At 39.0% G+C, this 22973-nt stretch overlaps 1 protein-coding gene across 7 annotated transcripts in view; it reads left to right on the top strand.

Annotated features, from left to right (window-relative positions):
• The window catches only part of LOC140649723 (uncharacterized), a 133874-nt gene that overhangs the window by 28167 nt on the left and 82734 nt on the right, over positions 1–22973 (top strand). For 3 of the 7 annotated variants that reach the window (XR_012041733.1, XR_012041739.1, XM_072857362.1), the window contains exon 2: positions 10476–10732. The exons of the other annotated variants lie outside the window; for them this stretch is intronic. The gene's annotated coding sequence lies outside the window, so the exon portion shown is untranslated. The remainder of the gene's footprint in view (positions 1–10475; positions 10733–22973) is intronic. 7 annotated transcript variants of the gene reach the window in all.

Here is a 22973-nt window from a genome sequence, read left to right on the forward strand (position 1 = left end):
TGGTCCATCTCTGACACATGCTGATATTTCTCCTTGGTTGTTGGTGTTGGTTCTTCTAGAATTGTTCTCTGCATAAGTAGATGTCTCTTGCTGATAGTTTAATTACTGTGGATTATTTTAGGTATCATATTGATGACATAGGTGAGCAGAAGGAAACGGAATGAGGTTGTCATGACTACTGTGTGGGGGGGGTTGTTTTGTTTTATTTTTTTTTTAATCTTTTTACTTCCATTTAAAAATATTTTTCTCTAAATTTTTAGAGATAAAAAAAGTGCTTTGCCGATTGTAAATTACCAGTCATACTTCAGACTCCCCCAGTTCTAGCAGAGACAGTTTTTGAAGACATGTTTTCTGCAAATCACAAAGGGTGAAAAGAAAGAGCATTCTTTTGGCAACTTATATAAAGGAAAATTGGGTTAGTTTAATACTTATAATAGTTGGGTACAATTTATTTCGGTGCTTACACAAGGGCATGATTTGTGTCAAATCAGGTGGTTTTGCATAGAATTTCTCTACAAATTTTAAAAATGCTGATAGTTTTTGCTTTAACTAGTAAATTTCTGTGAGCTTGCAGCTAGTACTAGCAATGATTTAATTGTTTTATTTAAATGAGTGTAATTCCTTATTTTTCCACGAGTAGATCTTGCAATACTCGTGCCTTAGTTGTGGTTAGATATGAGTTTCTCTTGTGGAACTGATTCAGGCCTGTAATTATTGTGTAGCAAAGAGAGGACTGAAGTAATTTTAAGGTATTTTCAGTCATTCAGGGGGCAGATTAATTTCTTTATGACTAATTGAGTAAACATACTACTCTAATGCATAAGAGTGGGTGTCTTTTGTTTTCTGGGTACATTCATTCTTGACCTTTGCATTACTTGGACCATAAACACGGTAGTGCAGGGACGGATGTGGTTCAGAATTCCTATACCATCAGTACGTTGTCAGCATTGATCAAACAGGAATTGTTTTACAGTGAACAACTTGGGTCTGGCTTTTAAAACAGAAGAGGAATTTTCTGTTTTTTTAAATATGTCCATTTGCAAAGATTTCTTACTTCTATTTATATATATATATATGTTCAGGGATAAACTATGTTATTAGTACCTCCATAGTTCCCTACTGGATTTAAGTTGATGTATGTCTCTGGCCTCTTTTTTATATGCTTACTGAGCAGTGACAGCAGTGTCCGCAGCACTCTGCTTTGATTCCCAAGCTAGTTTTAGCTTGTGTTGATCATATAACCAAATCAGCCCAAGCTGAAAATGGTTTAATTGGTCCTGTTTCTCAGCCTAACAAATTAGCCCTTGCTGAATTGCCTGTTACACAAGTAGACTGCCACTTGTCCCTTAGCTAGCTCAAGCTTGTTCTTAAACTGTCTGGCAATCAGTGTTGGAACTGAACAGTAGAAAAATTATTCCTCTGTTGTCCTTTGGTTGCTGGTGTCCTTAATATTTTCTGTACATTTACTGGAGGTTGATAATTCCAGGTATCCATTTTCTAAAAGTGTGAAATGTCTTTTCTTGTTCTGGATTGTTAAAAACAATGCTGAAAGAATTTTTCTATGTGAAACCTAGTTAATATTATTGAACAATATAAACAATAGGAGGAGTTTTGTGTAGCATTGGATTTTGGTGCTGTTCTAGTTTACCTCCAGTGTAAGCTACATGCACTTCATTCTGCTGAGGAGCTTGTGTCTGAAGTCCCACAACTGAGCCACTTAAAAGAGCAAACCTACAACAGAGGATGTGAATTTGTAGAAAGTGTAATAGGACTTTAAAGACTCCTGATGGTTAAGATGTTTCTGTGTGGTGTCTTCATTTACAGTACGTGCTTACAGTTGGTTTTCAAGGTATATAATGCCAAACAGCAGTTAGGTGTGATAAGTGATGATCTTGTATCTCCCAGCACTTCTTTCGCATCCTGTATATTGATGACTGTTCTCCCCACTACCTGACCACACTTCTCCAATCCATATTCTGTCTCTGCATGTTGGATTTAAAAGTGCAGTTTGCCAGCGGTGTTGATTAATTCCACTTTGCTGAAAGGTACTGGTGACACAGAAAGCAGGAGGAAAGAATTTAAAAGAATCCTGATTCCCTGCACTATACCTGCTTGCTCCATTTCTACTTCTTGGACAGATGTTGCTGCATAAGTTAACTATCTTGTGGCTAAACGAGCATAATAGTTATTTGAAAATGAAAACAGAATTTTGGCAGAAGTTGGCAGCACTAGAAGAATGCTCCTACTTGTCCTGAGTGGATTGATTTTTTTTTTTCCAGGGGGTGTGTGTATATGACAGAGGCTGAAAAAGAGAGAGAATAAGTAAGTGTGTGCGCTGGCAGCAGGCCACACTCTTCAGGCCATGCACTGTATCATCTCTTCCTCTTCCTTCTTTCATTGCCTTGCAAAATGTATAGGCTTAGATATATAAAACAATACATTTATTTCAAACTTGTGTTAAATGAGCTCATCTTAGTCACTCAGCAGTTATGAAATGCTGCCAAGTGCTACATGTTTTGTAAATTTATAGTTTGTTGGTTTTTTGGGTTTTTTTTGCAAAGGATGAAATACTATACAGTTACTGAGGCAGAGAGAAAGCATCTTCCTTCACCCATAACATACTGAAGCATGAAGAAAGATGCTGAAAGCCAAGATTCCTAATTTGATCCTCCTGCTTAGTGCTTCTGAACGTGAAGATTCCTTGTCACTGAGGCTGTAGCAGGCAAAATTATCATTCACCGTGTTCACAGCTGAGAGTTTTGACGAGGTCGGGAACCAGCTCTAGTTCATGGCTCCTTCTTCCTTACCGCCAGCTGGGTAGCAGGAACAAGTGAGGCTTCTGCTTCTTCCCTTCTAACGAGGTACGAATTCCAGATCAAATGTTAGAGCTCCTTGTTTCTACATGAAGAAATCGGTTTCAACCCCTGGACGTGTTCCAAGCAGGGATATCATAAAATTTGACTCTGTTGCTTCCAACTGCTAAAGCATGCTGATCTGACACAACTAGGGAGAGAACTAAAATACGTATACATTTCAAAGATAGAAGGCAGAAGGAACTGTTAGATAATTTAGTCTGACTTTTAGGGTATTGCAGGTCACTATGTGTAAATGTTACTCGCTGTTTTGAGCTTAGTAGCTCATGTTCGAAAAATTAACAGGCATTTGTTGAAAATGTTTTTCAGGAAGGCATGCTGTCTTATTTTGAAGTTACTTAGAAACGAAGTTTTCAACATCTCTTTTGGTAATTTGGTCTATTGGTTAAACAGTCTGTGCTTTCTTTGTTTTTGTTGTGTTTTACTGCATTTCTAACTTGAATATGTCTAGTTTCTAGTTTTCTGTAGTCTCAGGGGAATTTTAAGCTGGCATAAACTGGCAGAGCTGCTGAAAGAAGCAATCAGCTTCCCCCAGTCACTTGTTCCTGCTTCAATACCAGCTGGTGTGGCCAGAGCACTGGCCCCTGGTCCTGGCCTGATCTTTCTACAACTGTGTAGTGAACCCACTGCAGAAACAGCAACAAACAGCAGCAAAATCAGATTTGCCCAGGGTCAGTACCAAGATCCAGTTCATAGCACAGCTGCGTGAAGGATGCTGTTACAAACGAGGAGGTGGAACAAGGACAGGAATGAACAGTCAGGGATGAGAAACAGGTGAAGGTGGCTGTCCCAACAGCACATGGTGAAACCATGGAGTTACTTTCAGCTGTTAGTTCTTGGCCATTTTCTGCTGGAAATAGTCATGTTCTAACGGTGGCTTGTGTTCTGCAGCCAGCAGTGTGTCTCTGCGTCTGTGGGTTGGTCCTCATGATGTTAACATCATGACTTCATAACCAGGTGTACATCAGAACACTGGAACAAAAAATGCAGTTATTTGATATGTCAAAAGCTGTTCAGAAGCAAATATTGTCAAGGTATTAACATTTATTTTATTGACAAATTTTTAGTATCTGTGTTGTAGTAATTGGCAACTAATACTCAAGGGAAAAAGTCTTTGAACTGTTTTACTAGAGGGCTTACATGTCTCAGTGTTAGCAGGTTGAAAGTGGAAATTCCCAGTATGTGAGGACTGTGTTTAGTAAACATTTTTTAAGAAATAAACTCAGTCTTAAAGATACGAATTGGTATTTATTAGATAATGGGATGTCTTAAGACCTAGCTGTTGAACAATGTCTAATACTAAACCAGGTGAACTTCACGGTAAATAAAATGTTGTTTTCTCTCTACTTAATGTTTGTGTCTCTCTTATGAGGGCATTTGGTAGGCAATCTCTGTGCCAGCTCTCATGTTTTGAATATTCTGGCATGCTTTTTAGTAAGAGGGGAGTATCATCAACCTTTACAAATCTGAGGAGGGGGGAGATGTACATTATGCTAGTTGTCTAGTCTTCCTCTGCAGTCTGAGGGAAGGGTGCTGTTTTCTGAGATACAGAAGGAAAGGGATGGAGCTCTGAAGAGCGAGATCCCAGAGACAAGTCAAGCCCAGCAATACAAGATTATCCAGTCTGGGCAAGGGAATGGCTCCAGACCTACGCTATCACCACAAAACACTCTGACGTTTGTCCCTGTGCATGCATGTGTAGCTATGAACTAGAAAGTCAGAATATGTACCAGTCTTCTAGGGCATCACATACTGATGTTGTTCTCTATATAAGGAAAAAAAAATCTTCCAGATACTGCTGAAAGTGTTGACTGATTTTTAGTGTTGTCAAAATACATTTTTTTTTTTCCTTTTCCCTGCTTGCATTTAAGTTTACCAGTGACTCTTACTACTGTGAAAGTTGTTATATAAAACTGTGCTATATTTTCTTCCCAAAAGATCCCAGTATTGTTTAGGCAACAGTGCTGCTGAACGGATGAAGCGTATAGTCACTATTTCTTACTATTCAGCATGCTTCATGTCTCTTTTGGCAGCACAGTGCAAAACCTATGTTTACTTAAGACTAGGAATTATTCCCTCTTCTTTTGAGATGGATTTGGTTTTGGATACTCTGATGGTGTATTATTTCATCAAGAGTTCATCTTCACAGGTTCTAGCTGGTACAGATCTCATTTTACACATGGGAACTCATAAACATAGTTTAGAGGCCTGTTTTGCAAGAGGACTCCGTTCTTTATCCTTCCATTTTTGCTTAGGAGCTCCTAACAGCCTAATTCATCAGAGCTATTGTCACCACTTAGGCGGAGAGTGAAGAAACCACTTCACTTGAGATCTGACCGATTGCCAGTGTATATTCAACTCATAAACTTCTTTAAAGTGACCATCTGAGTTTGGGCTATCTTAAATGAAGCTCGTCAAAGCTGCCCAGCTGCAATTGTCCTAAGGATGTTCTACTGCTGCACCTCTTCTTCGGTGGTTTTTGTTTCTACTTGATTGAGCCTCCCAGCTTTGTTACCTGTCTTCTTGTTTCCTGTGATACGGTTGCTAGTTGGCATGTGTTCTTGAGCAGTCATGTCCCAGGCAAAGTGTGTTATGTCCTCATCATTCTTTTTACATCTATTTTGTATAATTTTTCTTTGCTGAATCTGTGAAAAACTTTATTGGCTGAAAATTTTCTGGCCACCTGTGATTTTATAGGGGAAATTCACAAATTTCTCATTTAAAACTCTCACTTTAGGTTTTTATTGAAGACAGAAAAGGATATCTTTTCCGTTCTTTTTCATCTTTGTTTCAGTGTTCATTGTGCAGATATGTATTAGCCTGGTAAAGCTGTAAAACAGCAAAGCTGTGATGATCTTCACTGGAGGTGGAATAGTTTAAAGAAGGCTTTGCAGTCTGATTTACATGTCTGTACTTCAAAATAATTTAAGAGGAAGACACCTTTTTATTTACCAAACACTTGCAAGTAAACTTTGAAGTCCTACCACAGTAAGGAGCAAATAATTTTATTCACAACATAGGGTCTTTTCTTTCTTCAGAAGTCTGTGTGGAAAAGATGGGATTCTTGCCAGCCATAAACGTTTTCAGGAGATTGCTGCTATTTTTCCCTTATTATATTTCAAATAGTAAAACATAAAAAATTAGTGACAAGCTTTCTCAAAAAAGGATTCCAGGTTTGACACATCTTGCTAAAATACCATTTAACTTGTTTTCAGATGGAAAATAAAGGATGTAAGAAGGGATGATCAGTAAACAGTGCTGAAATAGACTTTTTTTGTTAAGAAAGAATCTCAAATGACGAATTGTTTCTGGAACCTTACTCAACTGCCTTTAGAGTCAGTGGGAGGCTTTAAGTTTATTTTCACAAGAGGGCAGTGAGGCTCGCTCTCACTACAGTGCCTTTCTGCTATTGAATGTTTTTAAAATACATATATTGTAGTTCATGTATACAAAACATAAAATTAAAAGGAAGTCTTGTACTTGGTGAAAGCTGTCTGTGTGCCTCCTTCAGATGCTAAAAGTACAGGTATCAAGAAAACAGCAGCTTTCTAGTTCACTAAGGAGTTTGGTTGTGGCTGTGTATCAGTTTCATGCATAGCAAATTTTGAAGACTTTTTTTTAAGAGAAAAGAAATTGTAACTAGAGAAACTACAATTTTAAAAGTAATGGTCTTGAAGTTCTTCCAAACCTGTTAATTCAGCTATGGGGGAAACCAAGAACAGAACAAAGGACTTTGCACTAAGAAGCATGGTTGTAGCTTGAACATACCTTACTGACATAAACTAAAGAGGCATTTCCACAGAGGAAAAAGGAATTTGAGAACTCTGATCTTGTTAATTAAGGTTTTGGCAATCTGACTTTCCTTTGTCCTTTTTGAAAACCCCCATGTAGGATACATCATGAATGGCATTTGAATTACTTGCATCTTTGCTGCTACAATGGGAGGAAGGTTCCCTGTGGTGCTGTCCTGGTTGCTGTATTCTCCATCAGGTGCAAGTCGCTGGTAGGAGGGAAATGGTTCCCTGAGAGCATCTGAGCATGCTTCTGAGGGGCAGCTTTTCTGACGATGGGGTAGAGACTGGTCAAAGGAGCCTGCGTCAGGAATGGAGACTGGGGAGGAGAAAACTAAGAGCTCAAACACAGAAACTAAGACTTTCCTTCAGGGGTGCATAGGTATTATGCAAAATTAGGTTATTAATGGATTGAGAACCTGAAACCTGAAAAAAAAAAAATGAAACCACAGTGGACTAGTGGAGTTACTTAGAAGTCTTTTATTCATCTTGCTTTTAGTGTTACTGTTCAAGAGTTTGTGTTTTATGTATTTTTCTAGTAACACCGAGCTCTGGAGTTTACAGTGCTTTTAGTGCTTTGATGATGCTCGTTTTAAAGAAGAGTGCAGGCAGCTCCTCCAAGCACTGGGTGACTCAGGGTCTCATAACAGTTGTGTTAGAAACAATGTGAATCTGAATGCAGCCCTGGGCTCAGGGCTTAAGCTGGAAGTGAGCAAAGACATATGTCCTCTCAAGACTGAGACAGAAGATTTTATTTTGTTTATATGTTGAAGAGACCGTAGCACAGAAACATCCCCTCAAGTCTAGAAAAGAGCTACAGAGAGTGTGACATCTCTTTCTTCAAAGGGATGGCCAGAAACTCAGCTGGTGGAGCTCCTTGTTGATCCAGGTGTCTTCGTAGCACCTGAGAGGGACAAACGTTATAGAACCTAAAAGAAATCGAAGTTGGGCACTGGCTTAATCTCATGGCTCTGATGCATGACTTTTAGCTAGAGGGAGCAGCAAGACAGTCCAGGAGCCCAAGAACCAAGTTAGATCACTAGATAGGCAGCGACTGAACTGGGATTAAGAAGCTTGAGCAGGAGGAACATGGCAAATACAAGCCACTGCACAGGTGGGGTTGCTCAAAGAAACAGAATATCTGAAGAGTATGTGTTAAAATGCATATGTTTAACATAAATGCATCTTACAAAGGTTTCCAAAACACATAGAAAAAAGCTAGCAAGGCCTCTTACAGCCTTTGAAATTATTTACTTTTTATGGGATGATGAGGATAGGAAAAAGATGCGGTAGCTCCATCACCTGCTACAAGTGAAAACTCCAGAAGTCAGCTTATTGAGAGATGTCTTCAGAAGAGTGTAGGATTTAAATCAAGGTAGAAGCAGCCTTGCAACACAATTTGGAAATAATCTCAGGAAATAAACTTTGAAATAATCTCAGGATGATACTGCTCTGAGAACAACGCAAATGAAAATGGGAGGCATTAGCGCCTGTTGAGAACTGGATGCTCTGTTTTTGGAAACATCTCAACGGGTTAAAAGAACTAACACTGGGGAATTGGTCATGTACCAGATTTGGTCTGGAACAATGACAGATTAAGATTCTGAGTTGATGCTGTAGATAAAGTTCTTCTGTCTGCCCTATGAGAAGCAACAAAATAAGATGATGAGTACAGAGTGAGATGTGCTTGAGAGTATTGTCAAGATACCTGAGGCAGGGAAGGAAAAGCTACCTTTGCTCAAAAGAAACATAGCCATTTGTGATAAAAGGGTCATCTTGAGGCTTTGGAGACTCAGTCTGCCAGAGACATTCGAGTGAACTGGGAAAGAAAGGGCTTTCTTCTGCATTAACAGGACATGCAGGAGATTGTATCTGTAATTGTGCAGAGGAGGAACAGAGAAAATGCTCTCAATATTCCACAGTATTTTGGCATGCCACTTCTGCAGGGAGAATCCCTACAAGATGCAAACCAAACCAAACCTGATGGACTGAAAGGGAGGCAGGTTGTGTCTCCTGGAGAATTGAGGTAGATGGCAAGTGTACCCTGGGCTGGTGGGACTGGGGAGTTGAGAAAACTCTTGTTCGTCCTAAGTTGCATCCAGAAATGATTAAACAGGTCTCACTTCTGGAACTGCTGGGGAACAAGGGAAAGAAAATGCCTGTTCTTATCAGCTCATCTTTTAGAAAACTTGCTCATAAAGGGGCAAGTTATGTTACTGAAAAGGATGCGCCAGAGGAAGCAAGGAGAAACTACAGAACCCACCAGGAAGGAGGCAACCTGTGTAGGACTAACATGCACCTGACAACAAACATGCTTTGTCCTTGGGATTGGATGAGGGGGGCAAGAAGGGAGAGAAGGAAAATTGTTTCTTATTCTCATTTTCAATCAAGAAAGTGATTCAAGAAGGCAAGAAAGAGGGAAGGCGGCGATACAATTTGATGATTATTCAGTAAGTTTGAAAGATGAGTTTTAAGTAGTTCTGAGGTTTGCTGTGACTTCGGAAGTGCCTATCAGGAGCAGAGTGCTAGAAGGGAAGACTGGGAGGGGCAGAGGAGGGAGGACTGTGAAATGGATAGGGATAGACACAAAGCCTTTTTTTCTCTTTTTTTTGTCCCCTTGGGACCAAAGCAGGCTATGTGGTGTTTTCTGCAAGTCAGAAATGTACTGACTTGCCAAGCTGGGAGCAAGCCTGAAGGAGAGGACCTGCCCTGGAAGGACAAAGTGGGCACTGGGAGGATTGTTCATAAACCCTTTCATTTCTGTTACCTCACTTTAATTTTTTTTTTTCTGTGAAATAAATACATAATTACTTTAGTTCTAGTAAAACTTAGCTCTAGAATTAACAAGCATATTCTTAACGGATTTAGGTGTCTTGTTATGAAAAGGTGCAGGCAAATCCACCTCCGTGGTGCTGTCTTACTTGGGGTTCTGCCAGGCAATTTGTTAATACTGGAAATCAAAGTACATACATCTTGAGTTGAGGTCTTGAGAAATGATTGTTAGCTTGGACATATTAGTAGATTCTCCCTGTCTTTCATGAGACAGCCTCTGGGTGCAGGAGTGACCATTTGCATGATTGGTAGTTTTAGTGCAAATTATTTTTCTAAGGCTTACTGTTAACTTATTTTTTGTTAACAAAGAAAAAGATTTTTTGAAAAATTGAAATTCATAACTTTGACTAGTGACAAAAAACGTAATTAGGTTTTGGTTTGGTTTTGTGGGGATTTTTTTTGGTTTGGGGTTTTTCTTTGGGTTTTTTTTAAGAGCAAATGGTCAGTTGTTGAAATACTGAGAAATCAGAGTGGGAAAGGAAAATTTTCTGTACTTTTAGACAAGCTAGAGAATTGGATGGTGTGCTAGACTTTTAATTGTGTTTTAAGCAAACAAAACTTCCCTAGTTTTAAAGGCTAAATGAAGTTTGAAGCAATTTGCTGTATGATACAAAATACAGTGATTCAGCATTCGTGATGAGAGCTATTTATAGTTACTCTATTTTTATTCAAAGAAAAACAATAGCACTGAATTTCAGGCAGTGTGACCAGACACTTGGGAAGATCTCTACTGAAGCTGAGGAAAATCTCATATTGCTTGATCTTAAGAGCTGAACTTGTGAGCTCCTTCAGCATCAACATTTTAGTGCTGCCCTCCCGAAGGGGAAATTCAGTGCTGTGCTGGAAAGCTACATGAGCAGTGTTTCTCTGAAGCGTAGTTTGTATCCACTGTTAAAGGGCTGTCAGCATTCATTGTATTTTATTTTTGAAGAACTAAGCGATATAATTCATCTCTGTTAATTTTAATCCTCTCTTTCAGGTTTTCACGACCGTTCTGTTACTCTGTTGCTGCAGCCAACACGGATCCAAATGCCGTGGCTACAAAGGCTTTTTACTTTCTCATGCTGGATCCCTCAAATCCAAGAGCTACTTGGCAGTTTCCAAGGCAACCACCTGTGGAATAATTAAAAAGGATGAAGTGTTAGTGTGCCAGATATAAAGAAATCTTGCCTGGAGAGAGCACTTCATTTTCATCTGTCTTGAAGAATCAAACGTGTTTCTGCCAGCAAAGTTAAGGTAGTACAGTTAAAAAGTACTGATTTATTTTCTGGAGGTACTGAAAGTTTGAATAGGAGCAGCAATTGTAATATGACTGTATACTATTCACTTAAGAAAATGACCATGGATCCTTCTAGGTTAATTTTTTGGGTATATTTAAACAGAAAATCCCGGAGAAAGATAATGATGATGGAAGGGCAATGTGGGTGAACAGTATTCCATATCAGTAAAACAGTTGCATGAACTGTTTTGCGCTTTATGCCATCTTTCCTCACAGATGATTTTAAGCTGGTAAGGACTAAAATGGAGCATACATTAGTGGGAGCATAAATATAGGAAGTGCAGCCTTCATGCCAAGTACACTGAGATTTCTTTGGCATTCAGTGAAGTGATAGATATAAAAGGAATGTAGGAGTGGGCTCATTGCAAAATGACAGAATCAAGGATCGATCTTTATCCTATAGCTTTAAGGGTATGCAGTGATTAAGTTGATGTTGAACTAAACTGATAATCAGGTTTAGCTTCTTTGGTGAAGCAGCACCTAAAATGGTTTTGAAGATTGCATTCCCAGATTCAGAGCTGAAATTGCATAGTGGAGAAACCTAAAGGTAAGCAAAAGAACTCTGTTAAAATAACAAAGAATAACAAAAATAGCGAATTTGGTTCTGAAAGTTTGAAACATTGCTACAAGAGTTTATGGTAAAGCTGTTAGGCTCTAGATAGCTGGAAAAGTTCTTCTCGATGTATAATATGTTACTGGATGTATCTGCTTATTATATCTTCCTTCTCTGCCAGTCATTCAAATATATTTGAATAGAAAAATATTATTCATTTCTGACAATGAAGTTAAATGGAGAAAGCCACATTCACGTTCTTCTCATAGTCCAAATAACTGTTCAGTTAAGTCTGGTTACCTAGCTTGATGCTTTTGTATAGTTAATTTTAGGCCTGATGCTTTTGTGTAGTTTATTTTAAGCAAAAAAATTATTTCTGAATTTTGAAGTAGAAATATTTGGGATGCCATCTGGGCTTTACATAATAAATTTTTACTGCCAAAATGTTTGTGGGATTCTGTTGGGATGTGGATGGGATTTCACATTCCATCCCTTCCACAGCACAAGAGAATCATCGTTTTTAGATACGGTGGGTCCAAGAAGAAATAAGAATTGTGTGATGGCAGCTTTGTGATTGGAAGGAATACGAACAGAACCTATCCAGTAACGACTGTTACCTTTTACAGCCGTTACAGAATTTCAGAAGCTAAAACTTGTAGGTACCAACTGAGTACAATTGCAATTTTCAACCCTAATACTTGATTTCCAGTTCATTGGTTTATTGTCATCACAGCTTAACTGCCAGATTGCTTTTCTTTTTGAAGTAATTCCTTAGGCTGTTCAGTTCTTTCAGTATAAAGCTGAGGAAAAGGTTTTTTGGAGACAAATACTGTTTTCACATGTGGAAGGAGTATGCTGGCGAAGTATCTGCGCCAAGCCCAGTGAAGATGATACAAAATTGAGACACAGTGCAAGTAAGGGTGGTCGGAGTGTGTGTGTGTATCCAAATCTTCTGCTTTCCGAGAAGCATAAGGAACTCTCAAAGATGGAAGTGGATAGTTGTGAAAGAGCGTATATGTGTATTGGTGTAAGACTAATAGCTAGGTAGCAATTGTGAAGTAGCGCGGGATTCCCAAGAGTGTACACAGAGGAGAAGTTTCGTCTTGGACAGCCCTACAAAACATACTAAACACATGCAGTTACCTCAGTTTTTCCATTTTACCTCCAATACTGTGGGTGACATTCTTCTCATGAAACTTAGATTTGCAGGCACTGCAGAAGCAGGTGGTGAAAGTCGGGTAGGATGAACACCTCCTTGAAGGTACCTGTTCCAGACCCCCTTGAAGGGGGTGACTTGCCTCTAAAAAGGAACCTCTTGCTTTCCGTTGAGGGTTCAGCCTGGACCACTAATTTAGCCTAGGTGTCTAACATTTCAGAAACTTTAGTTGTGTAATTAGATGTATTTATATGTTGAACTCATGTATGCTTTTTTCTCCATATTTCATTCCCAATCCACAGCTTCCCATGCTGAGTGGAGTTGCACTTGATTACTGGTACAACCCACTTACTCATCCTCCTTCTCCTAACTTGGACTTTTGACCCTGGCAGTTTTTCCAGACTTCATATACAAGCCTGTGGTTCAGTATCAAGGATACTAGAGAGCCACATGGAGTTTGTTAACATAGTTTCTAATAGAGATAAAAAACATGCCTGCTAAATTTAGGCAGCTGGACTGTGTGAAAGAAAAGACAGCGGCTAGGCAGAATTGATTTCTAATGTTCTGTATATAGCTTCTGTTTAAATAATCTTTATGCCTGAGATGTTTTACAGGACTGAAGGGTAGTAGAAACTTAGGAGCAGTGATTTGTTCAATAACTAATTTCTTAAAGTGATTCAGTACATGGTAACATAGAAGTTGTTTTTGCAGCCTTGGCTATTAAGAATTAGAACTCTGTGTGCCCATAAAAAGTAAGATTTTCTTTGTACTCCTCTTTCTGTAACAGAAGATTTAAGTTATGCTCCATGTTGGAGTAATTTCATGTCCTTTTGAAAGGAAAAAAAAGGGAAATAGTGATACGGTAATTCTCTCAAAGATTATTTTGATACAGTGGTTCCATTTTCCCCCTATTTCTATACCATCAGAACAACTGTATCAAAAGAGTCAATTACAGTATGGTAGTCTAAAAGTGTCATTACAGTATACATTAATTTTGTTAAGTAAATAGGAGTGTTTCCTAGAATAGATAACATTTTCCTCTTGTTGCTTGGAAATCCAGGTAATTTTTCAGGTTGGGATTTTTCAAAGGGACTTTTTCCACCAAGCAAGAGGAGTCTAGAGAAAAAATATAGGGGAAATGTAGGTAAAAGAATTATAAGCAGCAAGTCACCTTCCAGGTAGTGGAAGAGGGAACTCGAATAACAAATGGACCCTTTTGCCTAGGCTTTATTTTGGAGACCTGATCCCTGCATCGCTGGAGGTTTCAGGGTATATCAGGCTTGGCAGACACGTTGAGCGTCTCGGTAAGATGTAGAAAAGATTTTCACCTTCTCAGAGAACAAGAATAATAATATCTGGGAATAATAATAATAACCTCTGGGAATATCAATCACCAGGACGCTATGTAATGTCGTGTATCTGAAGGTTTTTAGGACCATCTCTTTGTCCTCTGGCTCCTTGGAGATCAGAAGAGAGTTAAAATCAGCTGGCCAAAAGTGATGATGATGAATGTTTTCCACGTGCATCAATACAGGATGCTATTTTTGCCTATCAGTACCACTATAAGAATGTGAAACTCCAGTAAGATATGTTGTGTTCTGCTGTATTGTGCATAGCCTTCTGAGTGACTAGCCACTGCTCTAAGAGCAGTTACAGTAACAACAATCACAACACCCTTTCAGAATGAGAGAACTATTTTGATGTACTTAGGTGGATGAATGGTTTATGGGAATCAAATCAGCATTGCAGTTTTAATGGTTTTGCAAATAGCATTATCTACTAGATGATAGACCTTATGCTTAATCATGAGATCCCTTTCTCCCCGCCAGCTATTAGTGCTGTGCGTTTTTGAAACGCTTTTTCAGCGTAGTTCAGAGGACTTTCCCTGACAAATTATGCAAACAGTCCAGAATAGAATAGAAAGGTCAGTTCACTTTGTCGTCATTCTAGGACCAGTTTAGCTCTCTTCAGAATCAATTAAATAACTAATAAAATATTTTTATAGCAGTAGAGTTGTTTGCATTAATATATATTTCCAACTCCCCCTTTGTGATTTGAATTCCTCATGTTAGGTTATTTATCTTTTCCTCTTGCTGCTACTGAAAAAATAAAAGAAAGACTTTAGAATTACAGAATCATAATTGGTAGGGAGGTGGAATATGGCTTTAAATTGCTATCCACAGTGAACATTTGGGCATTTGTAACAGGCAAGGAAGAGGTGCTAACGCTTGACAGTTCTTTGGGCCATTATACCTGTGCTAGACAAAATTACTTCTGGAGAGGTAATGAATGTGAGACTAGAAGAACGACTGTTCTCGTACACCCATCTAGAGCAGTATTTTGTCTCCAGCAATAGCCAAAGGTGGGTAACTGAGGAGCACAAGAACAGAATGAGAATATAGGATCCTCCTTCTGCATGCTCTTCGATCTCCAGACATCTGTAGTACAGGGATTTACTGAGTTGGATGTCTTTTTTTTTTTTTTTTACAATGTTTACTGGACTCGTCTTCGGAATTTGTTAAATCTCCCTTTCAAGCCACAAGAAGTATTACAAAGTGTATTACTCTCTGGTTCCACAGCTTAACTAACATGGTAGCCTGTTGAGTGAAGAATCGTATTCTTTTGTTAAGTTTTGAACCTGAACTCCATTTAAAATCCACTTCTTGCACTGGAAGAGATGTAAATAATTCATCCCTATCTACTAGCTCCATGACAATCATAATTTTCTAGACCTCAGCCTGCTCCAAGTGTTAATAGTCAATTCAGAGCCTGTTGACCTATACATGAAGTTAGGACCACGTTCCCACCCCCAGTTATCCTACTGCACACTAAAGTTCATTGAGATAACTTTATGAATTTCACTACTGAATTTCATTGGTGTATTTTGTTGTCCAGTCAGTAATTGGCGCGCAGGCTTTTTTCAGTTTTTCCTACTCATTTACTGCCTTTGCTACTGTGAATAACTTAGTATCATCAACAGATGTTGTCATCTCACTGTTGAGCCCTTTTCATGTCATTTATGAATTCCTTGAAGAGTGCTGGGAACAGATCCCAGCACAGATCTCCGTGGAAAGAAGAGCTGAAATTGCACCAAGTCCTGCCAAAAGCAAAAGTGGGTATGCCCGCTTTTGCACGTGGCACAGTTGAATTTGTAGTAATATCACTGTGGTGTTTTGGTACACTTGTCAATATGGAATCATTGTAAAAAATTTTGTAGGAATGGATAATTTTGTATGTAAGATACAGTGTCATTCTTCATCAGCTGCATATTTGTAATTTCACCTTTGAAAAAGATATGGCGGGGAAGGGATTCACATTTTTGGATGATTGAGGATGATTGCCTTAATATTTAAAAGGGCCAGACCTCCTTTGTTCACAGCATAGCATTTTTCGTTTTCTGAGTTTTTATTCTTGAAAGCAACTTGGTTTGAACTTGCTGGTTTATCACTCTATGCATTACCAGTATATAGAAAATAATGTTGAATAAGGGAAATTAAGCAATTGAATGAATCTTCACAATCATAAATATACAGTGGTTTTAGATGATTAAGTGTAGGAAACTACCTTAGCAATAGAACTGTTACTTGTTCTTGTTTTCTAATGTTAACATAGCAAAGATCTAATGCAGTAATAAGAAAACTGAGTCAGATCAAAAGAACCTGTAGCATAAAATAATTTTTCTGCTGGTAGCCTGTAGCTGCAGCTTAGGGAGGTGTGCAAGAACAGGGAACGTAGTTCTGCTTCCCATGGCATAGTCATACATCCTTCCAGCAACCTGCAGTTAGGGAGCCCTGAGCTGTATCACAGCTCCATGTTTGCTTCCGTGAATTTGTCTAATGTGAACCCATTTTGTGGTCCTTCATGTCCTAGAGCTATGAATTACATAGGTTATGTATTCACCTTGTGAAAATGGCAGCTTCTTGTGTCAAAGTGTTTGTGTGATACCGCTGTCTCTTGCTTGTGTAGTGCTTCCTTATACCCCTAACCGATCTATCTTCAGTCCTTTCTTTTGCAGGCTAAGGAATCTTGCTCGATTTCGTCTCTCCTTGTGTGCAAGCTGCTCCCTAAGTCTCATCTTTGCTGTTCTGTACACTGGTGTGTTTCCCCCTTTCTAAGATGAGGGGACCAAAACAGCGTGCCAAGTTCAGGATACAAACGTACTGCAGACGAATGCAGTGTCGCAGTGTTACACTGCTGCTTTCTGTTATGGTCTCTGTTCCCTTCCTAATTACTCCTGAAGTTCTGTTTGCTTTTGCACTGCTCCTGTTATCAAACCCTGTGAAAACTGTATTTTCATAAAGCTATCTACAGTGACTTCAAGGTCTTTCCTAATCCGGAAAAACTAATTTAGAACCTGTCATTTTGTATGTGTAGTTAGCTATTTTTTTTCCAAATGCAGGGCCTTGCATTAATCTACTTGAATTTCATCTTTGGTTTTCTCTCCCAGTCACACTGTATAATAACTAGTTGGAAGAAAGGACTGAGGATAACTGCTTTGATTCACGTAATGTTTTATCTTTAATAGAGCTGTGATCTCACATTGTATCCTTTTAAGAAAAATTAATTGTTAAGTTAAATGAGAGAGGTCTAACTACAGATCTGAATAGGAGTCCACTTTGTGTGTGTGTGTATGAACGGATATGTTCTTAGCATGTTAATCAACTCTTAATTAATAAGACCTTCCTCCTTACTGCACTACAGCTGAGGTTTTTCTTTAATAGCTTTTAGAGAAGTTGGTAGTTTTCGGGGTCTCCCAGTATCCAAGTAATCAGAGCTCCTTCAGAGCCCTCATGTGTTTGACCTGCATATTGCAGTCCATCAGTTGGCATTTTTAGTATTTTGTTTTCCTTAAAAATCTGGCTGAGTACACGTGCTCCTGGCTATTTTAATACTGGTAGGCTTTGTCAGTTACCAGTGCTCAACTGATGGGAGAGGATTCTCTTTCCTTGTCTGCTCTGCAGGCAAACTCCAGTGCTGGGAGTTCCCTCAGCTGTTACGTACTGAGCGGTGAATTCATTTGGGTTTTCATATGGCAAAGAAGTAATTCTGAGGTTTTTCCCCCTCCCCAGGGCTTTGTCTTGTTGAGCATACCTTTTACCTTTTTATCACTTCTTGGCCCAGCAGACTTTCTGATAAGCTTCATCCTTCTGGTGTGTTTCATAAAATTTTCTCCTAGCACATCAGTTCTCAATATTACTTTTTTAGCTTGAAATACAATGAATTAGCATTTAGTTTGCTAAAGCTTTTATCTTTTCCTGGCATCCTAGTATGACTTCACTTTTTGAAGGGCATGCTTTTGCATGCTTTCTTAATGGTGTTTTGTTTTGTTTTTAAGTTAAACTTACTCTGTTCTTCGGTATGCAATGTGGGGTCTTTAGCAAGCTGTCGGCCCCTAAAAACATTCACGTTTTTGCCTGTTGTTTTTAGCTTTCTTTAAAGAAGCTTCCTTTTTTCTTAATCACAGAATACTTGAGGTTAGAAGGGACCTAACAAAGGTCATCTGGTCCAACTCTCTGCTCAAGCAGGGTTTATTTTAGTTGGATAACTAAATAGAGAAAACTAATGCTTCAAATACTGAACTTGAGTGCATTGTAATCAGTAGTGCAGTTACTCTTCAGCAGTGAAGATCCTGTACACAGTAAAGGACTGGGTCAAGTCTTGCTTCTCTTGTGGGTTTTCAGAGTTGTTGAAGAAACGGTAATTAATGATGTCTTAAAAATGCAGTGTTTATATCATATTGACAATACTGAGAATTTATCTGCCTCTCTGAGATCCTACAATTCGGCCACCTTAATCTCAAGAGGTGATGTTTGTCACTGATAACTGTCAGCTTACTTTCATGGGGCCATGATTATGTCATCTTCCCCTTCAGGCTGGAACTGGGAAGCCTGTCTGTCCTGCTGAACTTGTTTTTGTATCTTTTCTTTCTTACTGTGCTTTTGTTGGAGGGAAGAGGGTTTGAACTCCATGAACTTACACGCACTTTGAAATACTGAAGTCAGTCAGATGACGTCATGGGGTTCCTACTGGAAAATTTCTCTGTATGGGGTTGTGGCTCTAATTCTGCTGGAATATTCTACGCTATCCAGAATGGCACCAGACTAAAGTTAAATGGTGAATGCTGCTCCCAGCCAGTGAAGTTGAAAGAGGAGTTTGATTCATCCTACTGTAAGCCTCTCCATGTGGTCATAAGAGTTGCTGGTGTCTCTTTGGGTGAAATGAAGGTGTAGTTTAGTGGGTGACCTAAAATGGTAAAATGAGAGTGGAATTTAAAATTAAATTTAAAGGTAATGTAAAGGTAACGCTGATTGTGAGGAACAGCTTGGTGTGACTTGAGTGGTTGGTAGTTTTGCCTATTTTTCCTCACTCATAAAAGTACATAAGTGAAAAGTCTGCAACCTAGAGGTGTAATCAGGTATTGCTAGAAATGCAAGCAATATATATTCCATTTCAGTATTGACACTGTAAGGTCTCTGGGAGGTCTGGAGAAAGTAGTAATAATGATACTTCTGAGTTTGAATTGTGTGGCTGAGGTGTTAGATGGCAGTATTGCCCACAGCTGTCAGATCCATTGATGACCAGCCAGTGCCCTGTGTAAACTCTGATTTTTGCAGTGCTTAACTATAGCCCTCTACAAACCAGACATTTTCTTTCAAGTTGTGGAGAGACAAGTATTGGCAGTATAAGATAGCCATGACAGGATGGGATCAGTGGGCCTAGTTGTTCTTTGGAAGTGCCCATCTCCATGGCGGTTGTAGAAAGAGCTTAAATGAATGAGGAAACCCCTGACATTTTCAGCAGAAGAAATAGGGTGAGGTGAATCTATCCTTAAAGGTCAGATTTAATTCGTGTGTTACCACTTTCTGATTGTTCCATATGGTCAGTGGCAATATATCAATTGAGCTGTTTTTGAGTTTTTAAGATGAGTTTGTGTCAGTCTGGAGTTATTCATACGCTACTAAAAAGAGGGGGGAAAAAAAAAAACCAAACCCTTTTGAGTGTATCTTTTAGCATATTAGTTGTTAGTGATTGTTCATCCAAATGACTGATCTGACTCGCTGGAAATTTTGTGGTGCTTTACCTTCAACATTATGAGGATGCATGCTCAGGTTTGTGTGGGTGAATGGACAATACTGCGTAAGTGTGCAAATACAGACTTGTAAGCAGCCTTTGGGCTGAGGGTAATGAACTTTTTCTGTTCCTTTTTGTTCTGTCTGTAGCTTCCTCAGTTTTGGGCTCTGCAAGAATGCAGACTGGTCTAAAAACTATGTAGATTACATAATGTAGTGCTGGGTTTTATTTCAGCTGAACGGTAGCTGATCTCAGTTTCTAGAAGGTTTGAAATGCTCTTCTGCCCTATGCCAAGGCTAGGGCTGAAAGCAGGTGGTTGCTTCAACAGGGATGTTCACTGAACTCTTGTTATTATGTTAATTTGGGGAAAGCTAGTATTTTCTGGAGGACTGTAGGATGCTGAGAGCACGCTAAGTGTAGATTGAATACAAATGCTCAGGAATGGTGTCAGGACAGAGAAGATGAGGGGTGTTTTCAGTTAATGCCTGCCAAGAATTAAGAAAAATTAATGCAAAATTTTTGTGGTTTGGGAGAATACTCACTCGGAGTTGTCTGTTCCACAGATGAGGGCTGTACAGAGTACTTGAGTTAACTGTTTTGAAACGAGGGTTAACATACAATTTGCAGGGGGATGTTTCAACTTTTTTGGGATATAGTAACTTGGTAGTTCAGTTGTTGAGCACTTCTCAAGATTCTCAAGGAAATGACCCCATAGTCCTTGCTCAGGCAGAAATCTTACTGAAATTAATGGTAAGGATTTGTTGTTGTTACTGAGGCCTGGAAAAAAAAAGAGGTTTACTCTGCACTGTCTTAAGTATGAGGCAGGACTACTCAGCAATCAGTGAATAATCAGGTTTGTGTTTATTCAGAGAGTTTATTTCCTTCAGATTGTCTATTTTCACCTTCTGTAGGGTCCTAAGGTTTTTTTCAGGAATGATTTTTCTAGTATTTTCTATTTTAGATACTTGATGCAGAATTTCAAATTCTGCTGATGTGTTGGCAGTGATACAATATGTGTCTTGTTTACAGTAATTCCTTTTCAGATTTGTAATGCAAATACCATCTCTGCAGATCTTCAGAGCTCTGGTTCCTCTGGAGTTGAGGGTTTCATCTCACCTAACCTGCATTGTGAAAGGTGGTATCCATCTAATCCAACTGGATTAAGGTTAATCTCATCAGGATATCTGATTTTCAGAGAGCTAAAGTGAGATGAGATTTATCCAGAGTCTCTTAATTGCTGGAATAATTTCAAATGGCAAGAAGTAAAATCATCTTCTTTTTATCATCGACGTTCTAAACAGAGAACTTCGGCTTCCTTCATAGTTGTTATTTCTTGGTGTTCTGCCATAAAAAGCAGTCTAAAGATAATTGTGCAAAGGGAATTTTGTGCTCCATGTGAAGGGGTATTTGTGTTGGTAGAAGACAATTAGCATCCTAAAGTCTTAGGTGTAACTCACTTGAAAAAAGCTTGCTTTGATATATAAGCAATTTTTTAGAATGGTACTGCTTCTCTCCCTTGAAGCTCTTCCAGCTTAAAAAAATACATACTGCCATATGCTACTGTAATACCAGCACACAAACTGTATTAAAATATAAATGAACAGAACTGCAGTTTGAAGTTTTAATTTTGCAGAGGGATCCATTTTGGAGCCCTTTTTAACTCTACAAAAGACCTAAGTTTAGTTGTACTGCATGCCTATGCAAAACATTTTGGAGGCTTTGGGTCTGAAATCGGGATGAAGAGGCTGAGAAGGAGAGAAATTTCTGCAATTCCAGTGCCTGGGAAAGTATTTGATAAGTAGACAATGAAACTGCTGTTGCAGAAGATGCTTCATTGAGGTTTAAAGGCTACCTGTGTGCCGTGCACTCCACTGTGGGTATCATCTTGGACTTCATGGCAGAATCAGCCTTTCTTTGGTCATTTACCCTTTTTGTTAGGTTGTAGATTGCTGTTAGGTTGTTGGTGCTCAATGTGGAAACAAGCTGTGCCTGTGCTAGTAAATGAAGCAGGGTTTAGTGGGTTTGAAGTGTCCTGTGGTGATCCACACTATTAATCTTTAGCATGCTCATTGACACTGCTTGGCCAACTAATGTTTTCCTAAGCAACACAGAGTTTGAGGACAGCAGGAGGCCGGGTCTGTTCCTGGTGGGGATGTGGGTAACACCCTGTGCTTCAGGCAAAGACAGCTCAGCTGTGTGGATGCAGGTTACGCAGTGACACTTGTCCTCAGTGCCAGAAACGGGGCCTTCTCCAATTTTTTTGTCCTAATATAGGGGTAGGCACAGGTGACTTGGTGCTCAGTGTTTCACCTATAGCAAATAGAGTCATAAGGCAAACATTTGTAAGCAGCTCAAGAAGTTTGGATACTGAATTGGTCATCCAGCTTATCTGGTAGCTTTCAGAATTGTAGACGTAGGTTCAGAGTAATCTTCTGCTGTTTACTTACAATAACTTTAAGACACAAATATTTAAGTGTTACATAGGATTTGGACTTTTTAATGTGTGTGTGTTAATCTTTTAAAATCTACTTGTGTATTTGAACAAACTTGGTGGAGTATCTAAACAAGTTCTTTAGTTGTGAACAGATAGTTAAGATGCCTCCTTTTTGTTTTACATAGACATTTGCTAAGCAAAAATGTTAGGTCTCCCAGCTACTTCTCTCCTGAAAGTTGTTTTGGGCCAGAGTTGTAATGAAGTTGAAGCAATACATTGACAGAGCTGTATGTTGCTATCATTCGTGAGGAAGTGCTCCTGCTGATTTTATTCTGTCTGCTGATCTGATAGTGGTTGATGCAGTGATCTCAGAAGGAAATGTCTTAGTTTAATTCATGTGTTTCATTAAAGCCATAGATATTTATTTTAGTAATAACATCAGGTACTTGTAATCTTGAAAAGGCTGGAAAACTGTGATGCAAAACAGAGGGGGTTTTGTGTGGTTTTTTTTTTTCCTTTTTTTCCCCTTTCCCTCAGTAAAGATGACCTGACAGGAATGCGTGGAAACTGTCGGCAACATTCCTGACCAAGTATTCAGGCACAATTAGACCACTAGTATTTCAATAATTGATAATTAATGAGACTTCATAAATAACACTTGAGTTCTTCTTACATGCCTTCTGGGTTTTTTTGGAGCGGGGAGGAATGTCAGCCAAATTGCAGGCATTTCTGTGCTACCTTGGAGACTAGAAAATGTTTCATTATTGGCATCTGAGATTCTTACGTAACCTGGTAATTCTGGGAACAAGAATTTTAAGAAAAATGCTGAGCAGTTCGAGCCTTCTCATAAAATTACAAGATTCAGAAACACTGTGCTAAATACTTCTGTGATAATTTCCCCAAAAATACTAGTATGCCAGGCTCCTAGAATACATTTATTTTGCTAGGACTGCATCCTTAAGGAGTTAAACTCCAGTCCCATGG

Source organism: Ciconia boyciana, chromosome 1 (assembly GCF_034638445.1).
Source record: "Ciconia boyciana chromosome 1, ASM3463844v1, whole genome shotgun sequence".
Taxonomy (NCBI): domain Eukaryota; kingdom Metazoa; phylum Chordata; class Aves; order Ciconiiformes; family Ciconiidae; genus Ciconia; species Ciconia boyciana.